The following is a 27,120-nucleotide window of genomic DNA, read 5'->3' as shown; positions in this document are numbered from 1 at the left end:
TTGAGCTGACAAAGTTAAGGAAAGGTTGAATTCCCTTCACTGTCACTTCATTCAGCTGGAGACAATTGTTTAATTAAAATTATTTTGAGTTTTCTTTATGTGAATCCTTGAATTATATTCTCATCTGAAATAGAGTAAACTTCTGCTTCCTGACCCACTTCAAGAAATAACCCACTTCAAGAAAAATAACCTTCCTATTACTATGTGAAGAGAAAGGAAAACCTCTTTTCTTAATAAATTCTTTAAAGAAACAGACCACATCATTAGTTTGTCAAAAGACTGAAAATGTTTTATTCTTTGTATGATACATTGTTTTAAGTAACCCATGCTATAACAATAAACAAGTAGAAAAATAAATATTTGACTTGATAAAAACATTTAATATCTATGATTCGTATTATATATTTTATAAACATTAAGCTTCAGTAAGTGAAAATAGGACTATGAAAAGCAAGAGTGGTATGAGCTGATACTATTATGGGTGTGATTACCTAGTTCTTTTAAGATTGAAAACTGGTAAGTGCCCTCTTTTTATATAGATCCGAGGCATGTGAGGCACTGGGTCCATTCACATTCGAGATCTTCCTGAAGTAAAGCTTAATTCTACAGGCATCTTGAGGTGCCTTTATTATCCCAATTACAAGCAATAGAAAATGAGCTTCATTGGTTTTCCTTTAATACTTTACCTAGCATCAAAACATTGTAATTCAAACAGGGGTGGCTTTTATTTCTCAAAATATGTTATTTTTTCTTAATAAGTATATATATATATATATATATATATATATATACACATACATATATATATGAAAAATATATATATAGTCCTCGGAGAAATTAAATAGCAAGTAGAATATATAGGCACTATTCTCCATCTCTGGGAAAGGACACAAATTAGACATTTTCTTTTGACCCAGAAATATATAAACATATATTTAAAATGTGTTCTTAGTTTTATAACTGAAGTAACTCAACTTACATTCATATGCATATGTGCTGATTATTTTTTACCTTTCTTCTCCATAAAATCAGGCCTGTAGTTTTTCTAGATACCAGCAAGAAAGATGGACTGGTATAGAATAAGTGAATTTCCTTAGATTTCTCTTCCCCATAATCACCCACACAATTTTCCAAGGCATCCTGTCTTCTCTTTAACAAAAGCACATGTGATCAAGCAAAAAGGATACAGAAATCCTACACTGAGAAAATAAGTTCATTTGAGTTCCAAAGACAGCAGCAGCATTAGTTTTCTAGCTTCTATGAGAATTTTCAAATGGAAAAAAAAAAAAGACAAAAAACAAAACAAAGCAAAAAGCCAAAATTGTAAGATATTCCCGATTGTTGAGCAATGTCTCTATGCCTGTAAGGCTGTGTTTTCAAGAAAATGTAAATATGAGTAACCAGCAAATAAAATGAACAATATGTTTCTTTGTCATAGAAAAGGCACCAAAATATAGTCAATTTTAAATACCCTATAACCCTCCCATTTTCTTTCTACTCTAAGCCTCTAGAGAAGTACATACTTAGGTATTAATTTTTTCTTTTGACTTGAATAAATTTTTTTTTCCCAGAACATCATGGCAGGAGTGTGCACTGGAGGAAAACAGCTAGGAACATGGAACAAGGACACAGAGAGAAAGAGAGACGTTGCAGACAAGGGTCACACTATAAATCCCAAAGGCACACCCCCAGAGATCCACTTCTTCTGACCAAACATTTTCTGCCTTGATTTACCACCTAATTAATCCCTCTCAAGAGATTAATGCACTGATTAGGTCAGAGCATTTACAACCCAATCATTTCAACTCTAAATATTCTTGATTTTCTCACACATGAGTTTTTTGGGACATCTCAGGTCAGGAAGTGCTAGAAGACATCACATTGTGTCAGCACTGGGTGGCTGGCCATATGGTTCATCCACCAGATCAGGTCTTTTCTGCATTGGAGAGGAAGTCCTCTTCCAAGCAGTCAGTGTCCTGCTTCTGCGGAAGGTGTGGCACAGAGATGACAGGAAATTTCTCAGTCAGGCAAGCATAAAGCCAAAGTACTTGTAGTGTTGGTGCACCAGCATCTGCATATGCATGGGTACCAGCTTGTAGGAGATGTAGCTCTTCCTACCCTTGAACTTGGTCTGCTTGGTGGGTTCCTCCATGATGCACAGGAAGGGGTAGGACATTTCCTGCACTTAGGACTGTAGGTCCCTAGCACCATGCATACATTATCCATATTCATCATGAAGGCCTCTCTTCCTGACTTAAGTGGAGAAGCGGTTGCAGTTGTCATTCACCATGGCTGAGCTGTTGGCTTCTGAATGGTAATACCACAGAGATGCAGATCTACCTTCATATCAGAAACAAGTTCCAGCACATGGACAAGCAGTAGCGGTCAGCCCCGCTGCAACCCGCGAACACTGAGCCCTCGTCAGAGTAGGCTTCAATGCCCAGCGCACCAGGCTTGTAGGCCACCATGGAACTGTCCTCCCATTCATCATCCCAGTCATCTTAGCTACCCTGGCTGGCATGGTAACCACTGCAGAACTGCTGAGGTGAAGGCTGCAGGACACACCTGTCTTACAGAAAGCTGGAGCAGGGCAGCTGGAAAGTGCTTGGCGGCAGTTCCTGCTGCAGCTGCAACAGCTGCTGGAAGGCTTTGCTCAGCAACTTGAAGTAGGCGGGGCTGGGGGGGTGGGTTGTGGCGCAGAGAGCAAGGACTGGAAGCCACTAGGCGGCACGTTAGCATAGCAAGCTGGGGCGCTGGGGCAGCCACCTCCTGCTGGGCCAAGCTTGGGCGCTTGGATCACGTACTCATAAGAGGCCTGGAAGAGGCCGTCGCAGCGATTGTTGACGCCCTTGAGTCAGCCCTTGATATCCTGCTTGCTGCACAGGCTCTGTACCTCCTGCTCCAGCAGCAATATCTCCCCGAGTACTCTGACCTCAAGTGATATAGCGCCGGGGAGCGCAGCAGCGTGGCCCTGACGCCCCGGCAGGAGGTCTCCATACAGGCGCCTGGAACCCAGCCTGCCCAAGGGATTCTCCTTGTTACCTTCGCCCTGGCACAGGGACTAGAGCCCTGAAGGTCGCACGCAACTCCCCTCACCTGCCCGCTGGTCGCGCCCTCTGTGCCGCTCTGCTGGTGGCCCTGACTGTTGTGCAGGGCAGCCACCAGCATAGGACCATTATTTATCATTCTTAAAGTACTTTATTTTGTTGACTAAAACTTTCAGAAGAATTTTAAAAGTAGGCAATTTTTTTTCAAATTCATTTGAAATACCTCAGGTTTTTTTTTATCATGAAAAATGTAGATTAACATGTATTTATATAAATAATATAAAGAAATCTCAGGTGTACTTTATAAGTCTTCCCATAATAAGAGCATACACAGGTGCTGGGGGTGTAACTCAGTGGTAGAGTGCTTACCTAGCATGGATGAGACACTGGGTTGGATCCTTGGAACCACATAAAAAAACAAACATAGAAAGGTTAAATTCTTAAAGACAAAAAAAAAAAAAAAAAAAAGAACATGACACAGAATTATGGAGTAGAGTCACAATTAGGATACTGACTTCGACACCATATACTGATCTTAGTTTCCTCAATTTTACCAACACACATTTATGCACATCTATGTAAATGTGTATGTGTATTTAGCTCTTTATGTTTCCCATGTGTCTGTTTTGTCTACTACCATAGATACCATTCTGAAAAGTTTCATCACCACAGATCCCTCTTTTGCTCTCATTTTATAACCTCAAACACCTCCCTCCCAGTCCCCTCCCCACTTGAACTCCTACTATCAATAATCTGTTGTCCATTTCCAAAATGTTTGCATCTCAAAATGTCACATAATTGGAATTATATAGTGTATAAACTTTTGAGTTTGACTTTATGAAACAATATAACTCTACTGATGAATCTGTGTGTATTGATGTGTGTTTTTTTAATATTATGAGTATCCATAATGTAAAGTTTCACAATTTGCCTTATTTACCTTTCAAATATGTCTGGTTTATTTCTACTTTTTGCTATTACAAAGAAAATTGTTATGAACATTTATATGTAGTATTGGCATTTCAATGACTAAACCAAACCTGTAGATTGCTTTGGGTAATATGGCCATTTTAATAATATTAATTCTACCAATCCATGAACATTTGAGGTCTTTCCAACTTCAAATGTTTTATTTGATTCATTTTGTCAGTGTTTTTTAGATTTCCTTGTAAAGGTTTTTCTCATCCTGAGTTAAGTTTATTCATGGTCATAAAAGATACTGGCTTGTGGCCGTATTTTGGGTTGTGACCTTGTCACCTTTTGGTCCCATGTAATTCTATCTTCATAAATTGAATTGGAAAGTGTGCTTTTCCTTGTAATTTTATGCAATAATGTGAGGATCATTGGTGTTTTCGTCAAAAGTCTGTTTAAATTCAGTAGTGAATCTAACTGAACTTGGGCTTTCTTGCTCAGTCTTTCCACTGCTATTTCAATATTAAAACATGTTAATGATCTATCATATTTTCTATGTCCTCTAATTTCAATTTCAGTGGTTTTATGTGTCCAATGTTTGCCCATTGTTTTTCTATATTTTCCAGTTTATTGTCATATAGTCTTTAAAATATTCCTTAGTGATCTTTTAAATTTATTTCATGTTTAATTTGTTTCTTCTGCTCCATCTTTAGTTTTATTTATTGGTGTCTTCAACTTTGCTTTTGGTTAGTTAGCTAAAGGTCTTTCAATTTTGATCATCCTTTCAAAGAACCAACTCTTAGCTTCATTAATCACTATTTTTCAGTCACCATTTAATTTATGTCTATTCTGAGCCTTTCTATTTATTCCCATTTATTTGGGGTTTGACTTGTTCTTCTTATAGTGAAAAATTTAGTTCCATCATGAGGTTATCTATGTGAAAATATTTTTAAATTTAATCATTCTTTCTGTAAAATTTTCTCTTAGGCTATTTTGCTATGTCTCACAGTTTTAAGTGTGTTTTGTTTCAATTTCATTTAATTCAAGAAAATTTTAGATTTCCTCTGAGGTGTTTTTCAAGGACCCTTGTTCATTCAACAGTATATTGCTAAATTTCCATGTTTTTGTATAATTTCTGCCATAAGTTTGCTGGTGATTTATAGTTTAATACCATTTGAATCTGATGATGCAATAAATAATTTCAAATTATAAAAGTTTGTTAAGAATTACTTATGTCCTGTATGTGATAGATTTTGGAAAAGGATCCACATGTTGATGAAAATAAAGGGTATTCTGCTTATGATAGATGGAATATTCTGTGGACCTTGAATAAATCCTTTCAATCAGTAATATAACTATTGTTTCTTCTTTGATTTTTTTTTGGCCAGGATGATCTATCTATTGGTAACAGAGTGTTATTAAAATCATTCATCATTCTTTATATCAGGGCCTATATCAACTTTATGTATGGTAATATTAGTTTTATAAAATTGGGTGCTACAATCTTCAGTGTGTTTACATTTATAATTGCTATATTTTCTTGATGTATTTTTCACTTGCTCAGTATTAAATTAAATCCTTTGTTTAACAGATCTTGCCTTAAAAATCTATTTCCTTGGATATAATTATTGAAAGCACCCAGAAACCACTCTGAATATGGGAACACATGCAAGAGATTTTAGTAAGCAGACAGGCAGAGTGTGTGCCCAAAGGGTAAGTGAGAGAGGGAGAGAGAGAAAGGGAGAGAATGCAAGAGAGTGAGAGCAAGAGAAAGTGAGGAAGACAGAGAGAAAGAAAAAGTGAGAGAGCAAGAGAGTGAGGAGGAGAGAGAAAGAATGAGGAAGAGAGAGAGAGAGAGAGAGAGAGAGAGAGAGAGAGAGAGAGAACAGTGGTGGAACTATTCCTGGGTAGTGGAATTTCATGGGCTAATATCAACAGACCAGTGACTGACTGGGGAGTTTGCAGGTTAACAATCTGAACCAATGACTGCCAAGAACATTCATAGGCTGACAAGCAGATGAATGGCTGGCTAGGATGTTCCCAGACTGATGATCTGGGTTGTAAAATGGTGTTGGCGGGCAGAATACTGGTGCCAGCAAAATAGCAGATCTGATGTCAATAATTATTGTTATCCTTGTTTGTGTTTGAATTCCATTTGCTTATAATACTTTTTTCCAGCCTTTCACTTTGAGTCTGAGTCTGTCTTTTCGTTTTCGGTGAGTTTCTTATACACAGCATATTGTTGAATCTTGTTTTATTTTTAATGTATTCAGTCAGCCTGTTCTTTATTCAGAGAATTAAGAGTATTTATTTCAGAATGATTATTAAAAGGTATGTGTTTCTGCCATTTCAGTAATTTTCTTCTGTTTTTTTTTTTAATATTCTATGTTCATTTCTTCATCTTTTACTCTTCTTAGAAGTTTGATGGTCTACAACATTAATAATGTTTGATACTTTCCTATATCTATTTAGCCTGTCTACCCCTTCATTGTGATTTATTATTTCACATGTTCTCATGATTGCATTTATATCTCTTCTGGATGTAGATAGAGTTCTCTTAAATATAATCTATAATGCTGATTTAGTATTTATGAATTCCCTCTGTTTATGCTTAACAGGTATTTATTTATTCTTAAATTCTGAATGATAACCTTGCTCTTACATTAATCTAGGTTGACAGTTATTTTCTTTCAGGACTTTAATTACATTATTTCATGCCCTTCTGGCGTTTAGAGATACAGCTGTAAAATCTGTTGTTTTTCAAATGGGTTTTCATTTATTGTGTCATGGCACATCTTCTTTTGCAACTTTTAAAGTTCTTTCCTCTTCTGCACTTTTGGAAATTTATTTATGACATATCATAAAGATGTTCATCTCTGACTATGTTTGTGTGGGGTTCTAAGTGCCCTGAAACATGGATGTCCATTTTTCCCCTCATATTTGAGAAATTTTTGATTCTTCTTTCAATTTATTTGTTTTCTATGTATTATGAATGTTTCTTCTGGTGTGAAAATTATACGAATGTCTGATATTTTAATGGTGTTCTAGAGGATTCTTTTTTCTCTATTTCAGTCTGAATATAATATTTTAAAAAATCATATTTTGAGTTCAGATAGGCTCTTTTCCTTTTGATCCACTCTGTTGTTTCTGTATTCACCTGAATTTTTAATCTGATTTATTGAGATTTTTAATTTCCAAAATTTGTGTTTGTTTCTTTCCCCAGGTTTCTACATGTTTATTTTATTACTTATTTATTCTGTATTTTTTTCTTAATTCATTGAACTGCTTATTTGTATTATCTCAGATTTCATTGAGTATTTTTTTATTCATCCTTTGAATTCTTTGTCTAGCATTTCAACCTCCTCAGTATTTTTGGAATGTTAGTATGGAGTTATAAAATTTTTTAAAGAAAAATATAAACACAGGAACTTGTCAGAACAGCTGGGAGAAGCTGCAGAGCCTTGGTCCCCACCCTTGGAAGCACAGGACAAGTCCATGGATGAGGCTTCATTGAGGAGGCTGTAGGTCACCTGTGTCCTCTAGAGCCCTCTTTTTTCCCATTCTTCCCCAGTTCTCCAAACCAAGAAAACTCTTGTGAGAAGTTGGCCATGGTGAGAAGGACTGTTCCCTTGGGGTCACTGGGGATGAGAGCCCGAGATGCTCCTCCAAAAGTCGAAGAAGACAAACAACCTGCTTTTCAAGCTACTCCTGACTGGGGACTCTGGATTGGGGATACCTTCATCCTTTTTTGGATGATACAAGCAATACTACCTTTATTTCCACCACAGGAATAGACTTTAAGATCAAATCAAAGGAAAGAATATCAAATTACAGATATGGGATATAGTAGACCAGGAGCAATTTTACACCATCACAATATCGTACTACAGAGGAGCAATGGGTATCATGCTAGGACATGACACCATCAATTATAAACGTTTTGAAAAAATCAGCAAATGCTTAGAAACATAGATGAGCATACCAATGAAGATATGTAAAGAATGTTACTAGGAAACAAGTGTGATATGGACAGTAAAAGAGTTGTACCTAAAGGCAAAGGAGAATAGATCGTAAGGGAGCATGGCATTAGAGTTTTTTGAGACTAGTGCAAAAGTCTAAACATGGAAAGGCATTCCTCTATTAGTTGAAGATCCTGGTAAACTGCAAATGTAGATATCAGCAGTGGAGGAGGTGGGACTGGCTGGAAGAGCAAAGGTTGATGAATATTCTCCTGTTCCACCCTTGCTATCCAACACCTGTTTCTCTTCTTGCTGCAAAATAAACCACTATGTCCATTTAAACAGATTTTTATTCTCATCATAACTCTACAATTCACCTATTTTATTTGTCTTTCATCTGTGACTGCTTGATGATTTCTTTATAATTTTCTTCAAACAAAAACTGTATAGAAAAGTCAAGTATATGACCTCATTTTTGGTAATACTTGCTCAGCTCACCACCACATTTCAGTTGTATTATAGTCCAGTTCTTAACTACATTAAAACTTACAGCAATCATGTCAACTATTCCACAAATTGTGTAAAAGTTACACTTAACACTTTCATTTTGTACAAGAGAGGAATTTTCTGTCATGCAAAACATGCTTGAGTCCCTGTAATCTATAGGCACATGATAGCAAAAGAAAAACGAAAGCTGGGAAAACACTCATTTTCACCTTACATTTGTAAATGGGGTTAACTTAATCCTGTACCTTATGTGGAAAGGAACTTTTTTGGTTTTACCTTTTTTGTTTTGGTGGAAGAATGTGCTGTAGACATAATGTAAACCATTACAATGTTTGTGGTTTACTTAGGTATAATTCAAAGTGTTGTTAACTGAGGACAAAGGGTATTGCAGAAATGACAACTTCTGTTTGCTGAATCTCATTTTGAGTGGTCTTGTTATTTCAAATTGTTCTCACCTCTAGATCTCCTTGGCCTCTTATTTCACTGTGTCTCATCTTCCTGTATGGTGCTTTATTGGCTTTTCCTCCCCCACCACCTCATGGTATGAGTTATTTTAAAATGAAAGGGAGAAACTAGTATGTTGTCAAATTTAACATAAAGCACTGATGTAACTTGCTAACTAAACTGAAAGATAAATTCTGCCTAATATCAAATATCACTTAACTGCTTTCTTCCTTTCATATATATTGTTCCCTAAAACCTCTGTCCCAGATTCTTTCATTGGCTGTTTTACTTCTATGTACCTCTGATTCCCTTTGTTCTTTTCTTGTCTGTCCATTGAGTTTATGAAATGGAAGATTTTAATGCATGCTCTAGTGTTTGGATGGTGTTGTGGTTTGTCTTTCTAATTACATGTATATCCTATTCATTTTCTTAGAATAACACTAGATCTAAATTTGAGCAGTCTCCATTTTGGCAACTACTCTGGTGGTTTGGCACCCCAGTAAAGATTCTTTTAAAAAAGTGGGAAACAGAGTGTATTTTCTTAACATGGTTGCCAAATGTGTTGGCCTCCGAGGAACACTTTTTCTGTCATAAGTTGTCCTTACCATAAGATGTAGTAATAATTTTGAATATTATTAATTTTAAGTCCTATGGTCATGCCCTCTTAGAAATCTTGAACAAACGTGGATTTTGAAAAAGGACAACAAAGTCTTCCCATATAAATATAAGACCTCTAGATATTTCTAACCCTGTCCATTCTTCAATTCATCTTTCTTGTTACTTCATTGATAGGGTAGGTTTAGTTTGCTATGCTGCTAGCATCCTAAGGTGATACCTTTGTTGTAATTGTGATTAGGATAATTCAGTTCAAGCAAGGCTGAGTTTAGGACAGAAGCTTCCATTGAAAATTCTTTTGTGTTGTGACACACATTTTAATGACCTCCTGGCTTACATGAACAACAACATAGGGATTTTTCTACATTGAAAATTCATGAATTTTCAGATAGTGCCAACAATTTCATATGTCATGCTGGTTTTTGTTCTTAGGTTTTCCCCTCATTTGACTTTATAATTGGTTAGTAGTAAAAAGCAGCATTGGCAAATAATCCATAATATTCCAGTACAAAATAATGAAATGCTGTCACAGCTTTTTTGGAAAAGTTTTATGTTAAACCTATTGTTGTTAGGTTAATATATTGTTTGCTTCCCTTTATCTGGAATGTGTCATAGTTTTTTTTATACTTTTAACCCTCTTTAATCTTTATTCAATTCATTGACTTAAAGTTTGAGAGCTAAACACTGGGATTTGGGGGTAACAGACTGACTATTGTTTGCATAATTATATTTGTCATTGTACAGAGAAAGGATACCTTTAGTTAAATCTGCACTTTATAAATATCAAAAAAGAGAAATGATGTACAAATTAATTTTTATATAATCTGTTTGAAAGAAGAGTTTTGTTTGCTTAACATTAGGACTTTGCCCCTTTTCTGTAAGTCTCTTGGGATTCTATGGAGAAGCTGTTCTTATTAAACACCAAACATTTAAGTCCATTCTCTGGTACTAGCTATTAATTTGGTTTCATATTCTACTTAAAAATTTAAATACGCTAAAATATTTTTAAGAAAAAGAAAAATGCAAACACAAATTAATCATACTTTATTTAACTACATCTTATTTAGAAAGCTTGCACATTTCAAATCCCATTAAAACTCTCTCTCCAAAAGAATATAAAGAATAAGAAAAAATTATGTAGCAATATCCAGTCATCAAACAGCAGTCCAGTATTTTGAGATGCACATTATATTTTATAGATACTCAACTCATATCTGCTATCAATGTAATATGGTTATGTTTTTACAAACATGAGAAGCTGTTAACAATATACCACTTATTTTAATGATGTCATGGTGCATAGAAAAATAACTCTGACATGCTATCAATTTAATTTTATCTATGCTCCTCCAAAGTGGTGAACTTCATGATATTTAGACAGCATAATAAACAAACACATCCAGTCATATACATGTCAGCCAACATCAGAACACAGGGCAAGGTAAAGTTGAAATGTGACAAACTCCTTTATGTATATTTGTTGAGCAAAGGGGGAAGGTAATTTGAAAAAGAGAGGCAGAAATTATTAAAACGAATTTTTTTAGTAATATTTTTACTTTTTCTTATTTTCCTGGCTATAATTTCAAAAACTACTGCCTGGTTTCTGACCTGTAGACTTCTGTAGAGTAAGTATCTTTATCCAAATATAAAGGAAATCATAGCCGGTCAACACACCAAAATTCATAGGATACCTGTTAGCCTCTTCAACACTAACATATATAGCTTCACAGTAGCATGTATAAAAATGTTCAACAGTACCAACTGCCAAATCAGTGTCAGTGGATAAAGTACAGTAATCCTTAAAGATACAGCTCCCCATTAATAGAAAGTTGCACCAATTTTCCTCAGTTTTAGCCAAGTGAACCCACTCTATCAATTATAAAAGTAACTGTTTAAACCTGATGAAAGTTTGATCATAAACAGACTCAGAAGGATCAGCTGAAAAACTGAGTACTGTGGTCATGATACTTTTTATTATAACCAGCATTTTCCCATTAAATGTTTAAAGACAATGTAAAATGGAAATATCTTCTTAAAATAAGGAATTGTAAATGATCCCAGCAGTAGGAAGTTTTATTTCTCATCAAATATAAATTGGGCATATTTATTTTGAAAGTCCTTGTTATCATGTTCATTTTCAAAACATTATTGTGAACAAAGAGTATCTTTCCTTTAAAAATAAAACATCAACAAACTTCCCTGAAAAGGGCCTTATTGACTGTTAATGAAGGTAGAGTTTTAAAAATGCAGTGATTATATTTATAAAATATTCAAAACAAATCCTAGAGCAGAAATACATCCAAATGAAAATGAAAACTTTCCTACAAAAGAGTTTTTTTACCAAGAATGAATATTTTTTTTTAATGGGTACCTAGGTTTTCCAGTTAAGTAAATTATCCATCAAAGATTTACTGACTCAGGGATGGGGAGAGGGGCACAGGACCTCAGGCAGGGATTCTGGAGCAGAAGGGCCAGTTCCCGTTCCCCCAGCAGTATGGCATCCTGTGCTGAGCCCTCGGAGCCCACTGTCCCACTGCTTTGTAGTGTCCCACCTCTTGAAGATTTCAAGGTGCTGGATGGGGTTGAGGATGCAGAAGGTGAGGAAGAAGAGGAGGAAGAGGGGGATGAAGATCTGAGTGAACTGCCACCTCTCAAGGACATGGGACAGTCCCCTCTGGAGGAGGCTGAGCAGCCTGGGGCTCTGGCCCAAGAGTTCCTGGCAGCCATGGAGTCTGAGCCTGCTCCAGTCCCGGTTCCAGTGGCTGGACATCCTGGGGAATGGGCTGTTGAGAAAGAAGATACTGGTCCCAGGCCTACCCGGCTCAAGCCTACCAGCCAGGGGGCAGGTGGTCACCGTGCAGTTGCAGATGTCGCTGGAAAATGGCATGCAGGTACAGGAGGAGGAGGAGCTGGTGTTCACCTTGGGCAACTGTGAAGTCATCCAGGCCCTGGACCTCAGTGTCCCACTCATGAATGTGGGTGAGATAGCCGTGGTCACTGCTGACTCCAAGTACTGCTACAGCCCCCAGGGCAGCAGGTGCCCCTACATCCCCCCCACTGGGGCCAGTGCCTGGAGGTCACCCTGAAGACAGCCGTGGATGGGTGTGACCTGGAGATGCTGACGGGACAGGAGTGGGTGGCCCTGACCAACCAGAAGCAGGAGTGTGGTAACGCCCACTACCAGCAAGAGACTTCCTACTGGCCACCAATTCCTACGACCTTGCCATGAAGGCCATCACGTCCAGCGCCAAATTGGACATGACTTTTGAGGAGGAGGAGCAGCTCCTGCAGCTGAAGATGAAGTGTCTGAATGACCTGGCAGCCTTACAGCTGAAGCTGGACCATTACCGCTCCGTCCTGCACTCCTGCAGCCTGGTGCTGGAGCACCAGCCTGACAACATCAAGGCGCTCTTCCGGAAGGGCAAGGTGCTGGCTCAGCAAGGTGAATACAGTGAGGCCATGCCCATCCTGAGGGCAGCCCTGAAGCTGGAACCTTCCAACAAGATGATCCTCGTGCAGCTGTCCAAGCTGGTGAAGAAACACACGGCTCAACGCAGCACAGAGAAGGCCCTCTACCAGAAAATGCTGGGCAACCCCAGCTGCTGCTAGCCAAGTGTACCAGCAAGAGCACCTGGTCCATCCCTTGGAAGTGGCTGTTCGGGACGACTGCTGTTACTCTGGGGGACATGGCATTCTCTGTGGTCATCACTGCGAGGAACTGAGGGACCCGGTGGCCGCCACCCCTCTGCACACAGTGGACCCCACCCTGCACTCCTAACTCCCGGCTTCCTGTCCACTGTCCTCTGTAACCTGGCTCCCTCTGGATTGGGGGCAGCCAGGATCGGGGGTCATGAAGCCCAGAAAGCAGGAGGGACTGAGAACCCCTAGGAGGAAAGTGGGCTGCAGCCCAGGGAAGGGGCCCTCATTCCTCCACCCAACTCTCACCCTTTCCTCACCACCCGGCAGGTCAGGGCTCACGCCTGGCCTCAGTATCTCCTCCTCAGTAGACCTGGGGCGGCCCACCCAGTCCCCCCTGACTGCCAGCTCTTCTGACCCTACCTGCTGCCCCTCTGTCCAGGCTCCCCACAGTGAAATAAAGCCTCCCACCCCACAAAAAAAGAAAGAAAAAAGATTTGCTGACTCAGTTGAAACCAATTAACTTTAAAATTCATTACATTTCACTGATTAGCTGAAATACATTGTATTAGTAAACATGGTAGCTGTTCAGAAGCAAAAAGAACACATTAATATTTTTTCATTTCTGCCTTTAGTGTTTTCACTGAAGGAACAAAGCAAAGCTCCCCAAAGAATCTGCTGAGTCAAGTGAAAAGAAAATAAAAGCAGCTTAAAATGGATAAAATGCACCTTGAAATTTATTTCTAAGATGAAGAACCAAAAGTGAAACATTTTAAAAAGCAAAAGGAATGTGAATTCAAATCAATTGGGAAAGAAATTCCAGCTACTTTATAAAAGTTGATCTTCACAGCTTAGCAAAATTTTTGACTAAAAATATCACACCAATTTACATTAATTTTCTATTCTTTTCCAAAAATGCCCTCTTAAAAAATGTGCATCCAAAACTCAGCAATTCCATTCTCCCTCAAATTTTCTGATACCTTTCATGCCACTCCTCTAAAGTTTTCCAAATAGATTCAACTTCCTACTGTAGAGAATGTAAAAAGAGAGTCCACAGAATGGGAGAATATCTCTACCATATGCACCTAAGATAGAGCACTTATCTCCACATTTTTCTTATCCAATCTCTTTGGGTTATTCATCTTGGAAATAAATTTCAAGGTGCATTGTATGCATTTTAATATAAAGAACTCAAAAAACTTACACCAAAACACAAATAATCCAGTCAATAAATGGGTTAAGGAACTGAACAGAAACTTCACAGAAGAAATACAACTGATCGACCCTCCACGGCAGCCCGGTCCAGCCCGCGCCGCACCCTCGAAGCTGCCGCCTCCGGCCCGGCCGCCTCAGCCCGCGTGGACGCTCCACTCCGGGCGCCCCCTGACGACGGCACCAGCCCACTGGTGGGTGGGCGAGCGGGCGGCCACGCCCGGCCGGCAGCGCTGGGGTTAAGTGGCTCAAGTAAACGTAGCTCAGTGATCAGCGCCAGAGATTCGCTAGCCGAGCATCCTGCGCGGCCGCCCACCGGCCTCCCGACCGCCCGTCCCAACCCGGGGCCTGACCACCAAGCCGCGCCCGAGCCAGCCCCGTGGCAGGAAACAATGAAGGGGGACACCAGACACCTCAGTGAAGAGGAGGGCGCCAGCGGGAGGGAGGACTCCATCATCCTCATCAACGGGGCCTGCAGTGACCAGTCCTCGGACTCCAAGGACGCCCCCTCTCCTCCCATCCTGGAGGCCATCTGCACCCTCGGAGATCAGAGGACGCAGCAGATCCAGCTCCCGCCTGTCCAAGAGGGAAGTCTCCAGCCTGCTCAGTTACACTTAGGATCTGACAAGAGAAGGAGATGGTGAGGAAGATGGGGACGGCTCTGACACTCCTGTGTGCCACGACTGTTCCAGGAAACCAGGACTCGGTCTGAAAGCCCAGCGGTCGGAAACCGAAATAGCAGTGCCTCCAGTCCAGAGAGGTACAGGCCCTCCCCATGTTCCACCTGAGGCCACCAGGGCCGTAGTCACGTGGATGAGTCTCCCGTGGAGTTCCCGGCTACCAGGTCCTTAAGGCAGTGGGCAACAGCATCGGCAGGTACGCCGTGGCCATCTCCGTCCAGTCCTTACCTAACCATCAACCTCACAGATGACGACGTGACCCCACAGAGCAGCAGTACCCCCTGTGCTGGCCTGGCTGAGGATAGCCAGCAGGAGAACACAGAGTCCCCCCAGGTGGATGCAGAGGGGAGAGATGCAGACAACAGGGAATATCAGGATGGGAAGGAGTTTGGAATAGGGGACCTGGTGTGGGGAAAGATCAAGGGCTTCTCTTGGTGGCCTGCTATGGTGGTTTCCTGGAAAGCTACCTCCACGCACCAGGCCATGTGTGGCATGCTGTGGGTCCAGTGGTTTGGAGATGGCAAGTTCTCTGAGGTCTCTACAGACAAACTGGTGGCCTTTGGGCTGTTCAGTCAGCATTTTAACCTGGCCACCTTCAATAAACTGTTGTCATACAGGAAGGCCATGTACCATGCCCTGGAGAAAGCCAGGGTGCGAGCTGGCAAGACCTTCCCCAGCAGCCCTGGAGACTCATTGGAAGACCAGCTGAAGCCCATGCTGGAGTGGGCCCATGGGGGCTTCAAGCCCACTGGGATTGAGGGCCTCAAACCCAACAGCAAGCAATCAGTGGTTAATAAAGTGAAGGTGCATCGTGCAGGCAGTAGGAACTTAGAATCAAGGAAATAGGAGAACAAGAGTCGAAGACGCAAAGCTGATGACTCTGCCACCTCCAACTACTGTCCCCCAACCAAGCGCCTGAAGACCAACTGTTATAACAATGGCAAAGACCGCGGAGAGGAAGATCAGAGTGGAGAACAAATGGCTTCTGATGTCACCAATAACAAGACCACTCTTGAAAATAGCTGTTTGTCCTGTGATAGGAAAAACCCTGTGTCCTTCCACCCTGTCTTTGAGAGTGGTCTCAAAGCCAGACCTGCCGGGATTGCTTCCTCGAGCTGTTCTACATGTACGATGATGATGGTTATCAGTCCTATCGCACCGTGTGCTGTGAGGGCCACGAGCTGCTTCTCTGCAGCAACACGAGCCGTTGCAAGTGCTTCTGTGTGGAGTGTTTGGAAGTGCTGGTGGGCACAGGCACAGCCGCGGAAGCCAAGCTTCAGGAGCCCTGGAGCTGCTACATGTGTCTCCCCCAGTGCTGCCACGGGGTCCTGCAGTGCAGGAAGTACTGGAATGTGTGCCTGCAGGCCTTCTTCACCAGTGATGTAGGGCTTGAATACGAGGCCCCCAAGGTGTACCCTGCGATTCCCACAGCCAAATGACATCCCTTTAGAGTCCTGTCACTGTTCCATGGAATTGCCACAGGTTACTTTGTTCTCAAAGAGTTGGGCATTAAAGTGGAGAAGTATGTCGCCTCTGAAGTGTGTGAAGAATCCATTGCTGTGGGAATCGTTAAACACGAGGGAAATATCAAATATGTGAATGATGTCAGGAATATCACCAAGAAAAACATTGAAGAGTGGGGTCCATTTGATTTGGTGATTGGCAGAAGCCCATGCAATGACCTATCAAATGTGAATCCGGCCAGGAAAGGCCTGTATGAGGGCACTGGCAGACTCTTCTTTGAATTCTACCACATGCTCAATTACTCGTGCCCCAAAGAGGGGGATGACCGACCATTCTTTTGGATGTTTGAGAATGTTGTAGCCATGAAGGTCAGCGACAAGAGGGACATCTCATGGTTCCTGGAGTGCAACCCCGAGATGATTGACACCATCAAAGTGTCTGCTGCTCACAGGGCCCAATACTTCTGGGGAAACCTACCAGGGATGAACAGTCCTGTGATAGCATCAAAGAATGATAAGCTTGAGCTGCAGGACTGCTTGGAATTCAGTAGGACAGCAAAGTAAAGAAAGTGCAGATAATAACCACCAAGTCCAACTCGATCAAACAGGGGAAAAACCAACTTTTCCCCATTGTCATGAATGGCAAAGATGATGTTCTGTAGTGCACCAAGCTCGAGAGGATCTTTGGCTTTCCTATACACTACAAGGAAGTGTCCAACATGGGCCGTGGTGCCCGCCATAAGCTGCTCGGGAGGTCCTGGAGTGTGCCGGTCATCAGACACCTCTACGCCCCCTTGAAGGACTACTTTGCATGTGAATAGTTCTACCCTGGCCTGCTGGGGCACTGGGGTGCCTGGGACAGAGCCAGGACCCAGAAAGCACCCTGATCACTAACAGGCACCCCAACTCTGCCCTCTCAGCCGCATACCTTAGTCCTCCTGCTCACTGGGAGCAGAGCCACCTGACCCTCTATTGCAGGGGTTGGCTGAGGTGCCACCTCCTTGTGCACAATTCCGACCTGACTGCTCAGAGCAGCCAAATACGGTGCTCATTTTTTCTTCTAAAACTTTAAAACTTGAAGTAGATAGTAAAATGGCTTTTTCCTCCCTCCTGAGTTTACCACTCAGAAACAATGGCTACGATACCAAAACCACATACTCACAGCCCTCCGATACTCAGGTTGAAATGCCAAATCACCCAAGACTGTTATCGCAAGACTTTAAAAAAATGTCTGTTTACAGGAGTGTTTACAGGAGTGTGCAGTTGTAGACATGTAGCTGAGGAACATTTTAAAGGCCCAGAATGAATTTTTTTTTTTTTCCCCGTAGGGCTACCAGAAGAGGAAGTGACACATAGTTGAATCTTTGCCTCAGTACAAGGCCATTAGAGTATTTCCCACCATGATGGTGATTCAGCAGGAATGACATCATCATCATCATCTCATTCAGGGCTGCCCCCCCACCCAAGGGCAGGGGCCACCTTAAATCCCTCCTGGAAACTACAATAGAAACCGCCTCTGGTGAGCTCAGGAAGAGGTGGGCCAGTGTTATATATAAGCTGCTGGATATTACATAGAAGAAGTTGGGCTTCTCAGTTATCTCCTTCCCTGTGTAGGGGCATGATGGAGGGAACCTAGCAAGGTACACCCCCAAATCCCCTCTCCAGTAGGCACAGGTCCCCAGATTCCTCATCCTTTCTGGATTCAAGCTGGTGACAGCCAGGGACAGAAGTACATTCCTAAGTTTTTCCCCTTATCTAAGAGATGGCCGGGGGAAAAACTGCAATAAAAGCTCCATCCTCCCTCCAGAGATTTTAAATCCTTTTTTATTCCATGATAACATCATTTTTTAGAGGAATAGGAGGTTGGGCAAGCTGCATTTCTGAACTGCTGTTGTGATGGTTTTTAACATCTTTTACTCCTCTTAACTGGTGCTATTCAGTAGAATCAGGAAACTTGACACATTTTGTGGGGCTTTTTATACACTTTTAAAAAAAACTCTCAAGACTTCTATTTTTATGTTTAACATTTGCATTAATTTTTTTTTTTGGTAACTGGAGCCACATAACAAGTATGGGGAAAAAACCGTGCCTTGTTTTCACTATTTTTTAGGCTGAAAGATGATGATGCCTAGAGGTGACCTTATTCTGTTTAATTAAAATCAGTATTTCTCTAAAAAAAAAAAAAGAAATACAATTTATCAACAAACATGAAAAAGTATTCATCATATGTAGCAATTAGAGAAATGCAAATCAATAATACTCTGATTTAATCTCACTCTAGGGCTGGGGAGATAGCTCAGTTGGTAGAGTGCTTGCCTTGCAAGCACAAGGCCGTGGGTTCGATCCCCAGCACCGCAAATAAATAAATAAATAAATAATCTCACTCTAGTCCATTATGAAGAATAAAATGAATAAAATAGTGTTGGTGAGCATGTGGGAAAAAAGGTACACTCACACACTGCTGATGGGACTGCAAATTGCAACCATTCTGGAAAGCACTATGGAGATTCCTCAGAAAACTTGGAATGGAACCCCCATTTAACCCAACTATCCCACTCCCTGGTTTATAACCAAAGGAGTTAAAATCAGCATACTACATTGACACAGCCTCATCAATGTTTATAGCAGCTGAATTCACAATAACTAAACTATGGAACCAACCCAGGTTACCCTCAACAGATGATTGGATAAAGAAAATGTGTTATACATGCACAGTGAATTGATTATACTCAGTCTTAATGAAATTATGGCATTTTCAGGTTAATGGATGGAACTGGAGAATATAATCCTAAGCAAAATAAGACATTTCCCAAAATCCAAAGGCCCAATGTTTTCTCTGATATGCAGATGCTGTTACATAATGTGGGGGGAGGGCTAGGGAAGAATGGAGAAACTTTGAATTGGGCAGAGGGGGGTGAAGAAAGGGGTGAAGAAAGAGGAGGGTAGGATGGGTAGGGTGTTGGAATAAGATGAATTTTGTTACCTGTGTACATGTATAATTGAGACACAATGGGTGTGACTCTGCATTGTGTACAACCAGGGAAATGAGAAGTTGTGTCAAAATACATTCTGCTGTCATATATAACTAATTAGTACAAAAAAGAAAGAAAGAAAGGAAGAAAGAACTTCTAAAGTAAACCAATCTGTTACTTACCTGGAAAATGTATGCCAGTTAAAAAATTTGAAATATTTTATTACCAAATTAGAATTGAAGTAAAACAAAGTTTTCTTATGAAGACTTTAAAGAAAAGGAAAAGAGAGCATGCATTCAAAACCAGAGATGAAGACAAATATTCTTATCTATGCAGGCACTGGCAGATGCAGTTTGTTACTTTACTTATTATAAGATTATACACCACCCAACATTTTTCTTCATTCACTGTTCACTGAGCTACCAATATTCAAGATTGGAGAATTTAATATTTGAAAAAATAAAACATGAAATTGAAACTTGTCCCTCAACCATTCCAGGAAACTATGGCAGGTTTGTGTGATATGTTATATACTTAGAGACTTTTATAACATACATTGGCTATTTTAAGGCACAATATCATGTTCCATTTACTAGTTCTATGATAAAATGATCACTACGTAAATAATATTGTCGACAGGCTCTGTAAATGAACAAAATTGGCCAGGAACTGGGACATCTTGTTCATACCAAAATAACTCTTGAAGTTTAAAACAATCTCTTTTAATTCAGATCAAATATGCTATGCCAAAGTGCAGCAAATATTATGGGACACACAATGAGACACTGAGAGGGAATTGCTGCATGGAACTTAGTAAATCCACCTGGGAAGCAATTCTGTACAATTTCTGCATTGCATGCAAAGCTCAATTCTGTGTGGATGGAAGTTATTCCTTGATGTCAACTTCTCAATTCAGCCACAGTTTAAGTTGCAGAGCATCAACTCCATTTATTTTTTACTTTTATTTTATTATTTTTGGGGAGGGTACTGGGAATTGATCTCAGAGGCACTCAACCACTGAGCCACATTCCCAGTTCCATTTTATTTTCTTTGGTGTTTCATTTATAGACAGGGTCTCATTGACTTTCTTAGTGCCTTTCTGTCTGTGAGGCTGACTGAACTCATGGTCCTCCTACCTCGGCCTCCTGAGCCACTGGAATTATAGGCTGCACCACAGCACTCTGCACATCAACTCCATTTAAATACAGTCTGAACATCCTCTTATCTCAAACAAAACCAAGGTTTTCATGAAGTTTCAAAGCAGATTTATTTGTTATTTGTTATTTCTGTTTCTTTTTTTTATTGTAAACAAATGGGATACATGTTGTTTCTCTGTTTCCAAAACAACCTAATTGCAGTCTCCTTCAACCATGGCATATGTAGCTTTCTTAACCAAGTTACTACGACTGCCATTTCTCCTGTATTTGGAATCCACAGCTAATATGACAATATAAGCTCTGAAAAACATTTTTTGAGCATATCCAACTTGCAAATGATGACACCTACACACTCTTTCCCTACCATGACCAAGAAGCACAGCTGTGTCCAGTTGTGGATACAATAACTATACATATAAATGGAGTAGGATTCAGACAGATCTTTGGTGATCAGTCTCATGATACCAGGCATTTGTAGCTTGGATTCATATCAGAAGTATCATGTCATCTGATCATCCATAGGCTCTGCTCTCCTAATGACTTTGTAAACAGCAACCATTGACCAGGGACCAAGACAGCAGCCACAACTTCTGGTCTTCTACTCTGTGCCTGCCGTCAGTCTATTGCAGGCCACTGCAGGGTCGCTGGCCGTGGGATGGGGAGCACAGTTCTTGCATTAATGCAGAAGGAGTGAAGGGGTCACTCTCCTGAGAGTACCCTGGCTCCCTTTGTTGCAGTCACTTTGAGGTCCTGTTGAGGTTGGCTGTTCTCCTGGACACCAGGACCTTTCTCTTGAGGTAAGCTACCACCTGGAGGTGTCGCAGTTCATGACTGATCAATCCAAAGAGCTGTTGCTGCTCCTGGGGAATCAGCTAGCTGTCTATCCAGCTCTTTCTGACAAAGCCTTCGTGTTCCTTGTCATCATCCTGGTCCTTCCTGCAGCAGGTTAGAGCAGAACCCGCCGGGAAGGGGCAAGCGGGTTTGCCCACCACCAGGGCCAGAGATGCTGGTTGTGGGAGGAGACTTCTAGGCCCAGGTGGTACATCCATCATCCCCACACTGGTCCCAGTCACCACTGTCACCACTCCTCTTCCTCAGCAGCCCTGACTGCCAAGAATCTCACCTAGTCACAGTCGCCTTTTGAAGTCATAGATTTTAGATGGCACGTTACCTTGTTTTTCCATATTTCTTGTGTTGCTATGGTAAGATTTGCACATCTGTTTGGATGGATATTTCTTGACTTTCATGTAGTGCCTTCACAGTATGCAACTTACTTCTGTCAGTGTGTCTTGGGGTTGTTGTGTAACAGTGAGTTTATTTCAAACTGGACTCCACAGTGTAATCTTCTAGTCTCTTGTTTGCAGTTTATGGATTTGGGGACAGAGTGCACTGCATTATGGTCAGAGAGACCACTGGCTCTTTAAGACATGTCAGTATGGAGTAACTAGTACTTCAGGCACATGTAGCATAGGCAGCAGAAAATGTGATGGAACACAGAGAGAAAAACAGACAGAAAAAAGGTCAAGAATTCCTCCTAGCTAAGGTGCTCAGAATATTTCTCAGTAGGTTCTCTTAGGCTTATGTTTATTTTGGGGGGTTTATGGAGTCTAAGGTATCTTCATATTATAAACATTTATTTATATGTACTAAAATATTGTTAAATGATTTATAATTATCTTTCAAATCATTATTTGAATAAATTGTAATGGTATTTTGGTTATGGAGTTCTTTTAGAATTTTATGCATTTTCTTATTATACTGAATGATAATATTTCCAAATGTTTTGTCATCAACTTTCAGAATTTTCAGCTTTTCTAGAAAATTATTCATTTGGTACAAATAGCTAATTTTATTTTTATAGGGTTCAGTAGGAACTTATGTATAATTTAGCAATATAAATAGATAATGTAATGTTAATATATTTATATATTTAAATATTTTATATTAATATTTATTTTTCACTTATACATTTGTAATATAACATTCACTTTACACTTTACATGTGGTATAATCATACATGCATCTTATATTTGTTTATATTATTGCAAAATTTACATAATCTTATTAATATTCATATACATGCATTACCTATTCCACCATATTGCTTTATTCAAATGTGTTAATTTTGGCTTTGATTCCTATTAATTCACTCTTCTTTCTTTCTTCTTTTTCTTTTCTTAAATATTACCTCTCAGAAAGAATACACAGAGAATCTAACAGACAGGAATGTTGAAATACAACTGTAACCTCCTCAGCAAAATATTCTCTGATATTTTATGTACATTTAATTTAATATATGAAATATAGATAACTACTTGCTAGAGACACCTGTGTGAAACAATAAATTTGAGAAATAAATACCTACATGTTTTGCTTGGCTTCCATTGCATTGGTACCTTTACCTAAATAAATACACCATTATTTAAGTTTTCCTTTTTGGGTACTAGGTTTTTTCTCTGAAATTACTATTACAAAAGTATCACATTTTTGTGTGATTAAAACATGTCTTGGGATATTAATATATTTTTATTTTTCTGTTCCTTTTTTGGTTTTTTGGTAGCATGTAACTTGAAATTATAGAAAAACTCAATGATGTTATAAAGAGTATATTTTTTATTATGTAAAGCAATATTAAACTTAGAGTTTAAGGTTTTTTAATTTCCCATAATTTTTTTATTTTGCATCTTGAAATTTTTTTACTTATTTTAATTAGTTATACATAACAGTAGAATGCATTTTGACACATTGTATCCAAATGGAGCACAACCACTCCATTCTCTGGCTGTACATGGTGCAGATTCACATCCATAGTGTAATCATACATGTGTAGAGGGTAATAATGTCTATCTCATTCCACTGTCCTTCTGTTCCCCACATCCCTCCTCTCCACTCATTCCTCTCTGCACCAAAGTTCCTCCATTATTTCCTACCACCCCCATTATGAATCATCTGTATGTCAGAGAAAACATTCAATCTTTGTTTGTTTGGGATTGGCTTATTTAGCTTAGCATTATATTCTCCGGCTCCATCCACTCACCAGCAACTGCCATGATTTCATTCTTATTTAAGACTGAATAATATTCCATTGTTTATTTATCACATTTTCTTTATCCGTTTATCTGTTGGAGGGCATTTAGGTTGGTATCATAGTTTAGCTATTGTGAGTTGAGCTGCTATAAACATGTATGTGTCTGTGTTCCTGTAGTATACTGATTTTAAGTACTTTGGGTATAAACTAAGGAGTGGAAAAACTGGGTCAAATGGTGGTTCCATTCCAAGTTTTCTGAGGTATCTCCATACTGCTTTCCAGATCCATATTGCTTTCCAGAGTGGTTGCACCAATTTGCTGCCCCACCAGAAATGAATGAGTGTACCATTTTTCCCACATGCTCAACAACAACTATTGTTGGTTGCATTCTTCATAATTACCATTCTGAATGAAGTGAGATGAAATCTCAGAATAGTTTTGATTTGAATTTCCCTAATTGCTAAAGATGATGAACACTTTTTCATATGTTTGTTAATCAATTATATTTCTTCTTCTGTGAAGTGTCTTTTTCATTCCTTAGCCCATTTAATTGGTTGGGTTATTTTTTGGGGGAAATATTAAGTTTTCTAAGTTCTTTATATATACTGGAGATTCATGCTTTATCTGAGGTGCATGTTGTAATTATTTTCTCATATATAGGATTATTTCTTACTAGACAAATGTGCCAAAAGCATACATTGGAGAAAAGACAGCCTCTTCAACAAATGGTATGGGGTAACCCTGAAATTCATATGTAGCAAAAGGAAAATAAACCTCTATTTCTCACCCTGCAGAAAAATCAACTCAAAGGGATCAAAGACATAGGCACTAGAACAGAGATCCTGAACCTAATAGAAGAAAGTAGGCCCAAATCTTCACCATGTCAGCTTAGGACCCCACTTCCTTAACAAGATCCCCAAAGTGCATAAAGTAAAATCAAGAGTCAATAAACTGGATGGATTCGAAATCTTATTTTTCTGTTTTTTTATTGAATGTTTTCAATATCTTTGAAATTGAATTTATTAAATGTCTGGTTTTGTTTTGTTTTGTTTACGTACAAGCTGTTTCCTGCAAATATTTGAATATTCATGAAGTTGCCTTAAAAGTAGTAAAACAAATCTTATTGAAATGCATGTGGATCAGCAGTGCATTTTAATTAGTGGACAGAACTAAGGTGATTTTTTTTCCTTCTCATGGAATAACATCACTCCTCAACATTTATAGCTAATTTTTCTTGAATTGATAATTTCCTATACAAAGAAAACTTCCAATATCTTAACTTTTGTATTGAAACCTAATAGCTCTCCTTTTTTGAACTGAAAATGATCTGTTTCCTTACTCTTTGGCTTAGAATTTTATTGCATGTGTCAATTAGAATGATCAATAATTCTTTGGCAGTTTCAGGAAGGGAGGGTGTGTGCTGGCCAAGAGGTGTCTGTGGCGAGGCAAGGGAAGTTTCAAGTGAAAAGTTTCTGTTGTCCTGCTCTCCTCTGTCAGCATCATACTGGAGCCCAGCAGCTTTCCTATGCATATCCAGCTTCCTTAGGAGGTGGCCCAGGTGACAGCAAGTCAGAGGCTCCTGTGAATATGACAGCACTGCCTGCTTCAGTCCCAGCTGGTCCCAGGCCCTGGCCCTGGCTGGCCCACATACAGTGGTGCATGTAAGCTGCAGAAAGTTGTGGACAGTAGAGTTACTACTGTGATTCAGGCTACCCTATGCAATCCCAGGCAAGAATGTGTAGCAATAAAGTTATCAAGTTGGAAAAATGACAGACCAGTGTGAATGAATCATTAAAAGAAATTCAAACCATGAGTCAGTGCAGCCATCCCAATGTAGTGACCTATTACACATCTTTTGTGGTAAAAGATGAACTTTGGCTGGTCATGAAATTGCTAGGCTCAATGTTGGACATCATCAGATACATTGTGAACCAAAGACAGCTCAAGAACAGAGTTCTGGAAGATGTGGTAATTCTTAAAGAGGTTTTAGAAGGCTTAGACTATCTACACAGAAATGGTCAGATTCACAGCAATTTGAAATTGGTAATATTCCTCTGGGTGAGGATGTTTGGCAAAAATAGCAGATTTGGGGGTAAGTGTATTCTCAGCAATAGGGGGTGATGATACAAGTAATAAAATAAAAAAAAAGTCTTGGCATGAGTTGATGGATGGCACCTGAAGTCATGAAACTAGTAAGAGGCTACAACTTCAAGGCTGACATGTGGAATTTGGGAATTACGCCATTGTAATAGTACCAAGAGCAGCACCTTATCACAAATAACCTTCCATGAAAGTGTTAATGCTGACTTTGCAAAATGATGCACCCACTTTAGAAACCCAAGTAGAAGATAAATGATGAAAAATTACAGCAAGTCCTTAGAAAATTACTTTCACTGTGTCTTCAAAAAGATCCTTGCAAAAGGCCCACAGCAGCAGAACTTTCAAAATACAAACACTTCCAGAAATCCAACAACAGAGAGTACCTGATTAAGAGTCTCCTTACCAGATGCCAAACATAGACAAAAGAGCCAAGAAGGTAAGAATACTTCCATTGTCAAGTGGACACCTCCATAAAACTAAAGGTAGGAACTGGGAGTGGAGTGACAAAAAGGTGGATGAGAAAAGTGAAGAGGGGAAAATAGCTACTTCTCAAGAAAAGTCATGAAAACTAAGAAAATCCAGAGGTCTTGATGAATATCAGCAGTATTCCCCAGAGTCACCCTCTGTGCACAAATCTTGGGGCCAACCCCATTGAGTGAAGACTACAGAGATGCTTCTTGTGCTGTGCACCTTGTTTTAAGATTGAGAAACTCCAGGAAGGGACTTAATAATATGTGATTTGAGTTTTCTCCAAGAAGAGATATGGTCAATGGTATATTGCAGGAGCTCTTCTCTGCCAGCCTGCTTGATAGTCCTGATGTAGTTATAGAGGCTGCTAACTTACAGCAGATTGTTGATGATGCCAGAGCTTTAAAAACATTGACATTTAAGTTGTCTTCTGGCTGTTAAGGATCAGAGATTCCTGATGAGGAGAAGCTGAATGGGTTTGCTGAACTCAGAGTGAGCTGATGTATATCCCTGGCTGTCACCATGATCTGTCATGCCCTCCTCCATATCCACTCCCTGTCCACTTCCTCCCATCCCCTCACTTCCAAGTCCCATCAAAATCAGAAGATTGTGAAGAGGCTAGTTTTAATAAAATGGGATAAAAAATTAATTTTTAAAACTTGCAACACTCCGAGTTCTGCTTTATTCTCTAGCAAATTACTCTATGAGACCAAGCAAATGCTACAGCTGCCTGAGTGCTGCTGATTTTTCCAGAAGCTATTTAATATTCTTAGCAGTCAATTCTGATGGCCTTTGAATGAAAAGAATCTGAAATACACTCAGGTGCTTCTATTTACTGATAAAAAAGGAATTTTCTATCAGAAACCTCTTTCTCTGTTCATTGTTGTTATTTCTGTTATAATAAATCAATTGTATATATG

General features: G+C 39.8%; 5 pseudogenes; 3 read left to right on the top strand and 2 right to left on the bottom strand.

Moving 5' to 3' along the window:
- Positions 1-1,851: 1,851 nt before the first annotated feature.
- LOC124974703 (sorting nexin-18-like) lies at positions 1,852-2,997 on the bottom strand (annotated as a pseudogene).
- An 8,981-nt stretch (positions 2,998-11,978) lies between these two features.
- LOC124974716 (peptidyl-prolyl cis-trans isomerase FKBP8-like) lies at positions 11,979-13,206 on the top strand (annotated as a pseudogene).
- Positions 13,207-14,724: 1,518 nt separating this feature from the next.
- On the top strand, positions 14,725-17,296 carry LOC124974713 (DNA (cytosine-5)-methyltransferase 3B-like; annotated as a pseudogene).
- A 2,032-nt stretch (positions 17,297-19,328) lies between these two features.
- LOC124974702 (N-alpha-acetyltransferase 30-like) lies at positions 19,329-21,656 on the bottom strand (annotated as a pseudogene).
- Positions 21,657-22,039: 383 nt separating this feature from the next.
- On the top strand, positions 22,040-26,701 carry LOC124974701 (STE20/SPS1-related proline-alanine-rich protein kinase-like; annotated as a pseudogene).
- Positions 26,702-27,120: the final 419 nt, after the last annotated feature.

The sequence above is a fragment of the Sciurus carolinensis genome, unplaced genomic scaffold (genome assembly GCF_902686445.1).
Source record: "Sciurus carolinensis unplaced genomic scaffold, mSciCar1.2, whole genome shotgun sequence".
Classification (NCBI taxonomy): Eukaryota; Metazoa; Chordata; class Mammalia; order Rodentia; family Sciuridae; genus Sciurus; species Sciurus carolinensis.
The sequence above is the reverse complement of the archived record's forward strand: the minus strand, read 5'-3'. Positions and strand labels throughout refer to the sequence as shown.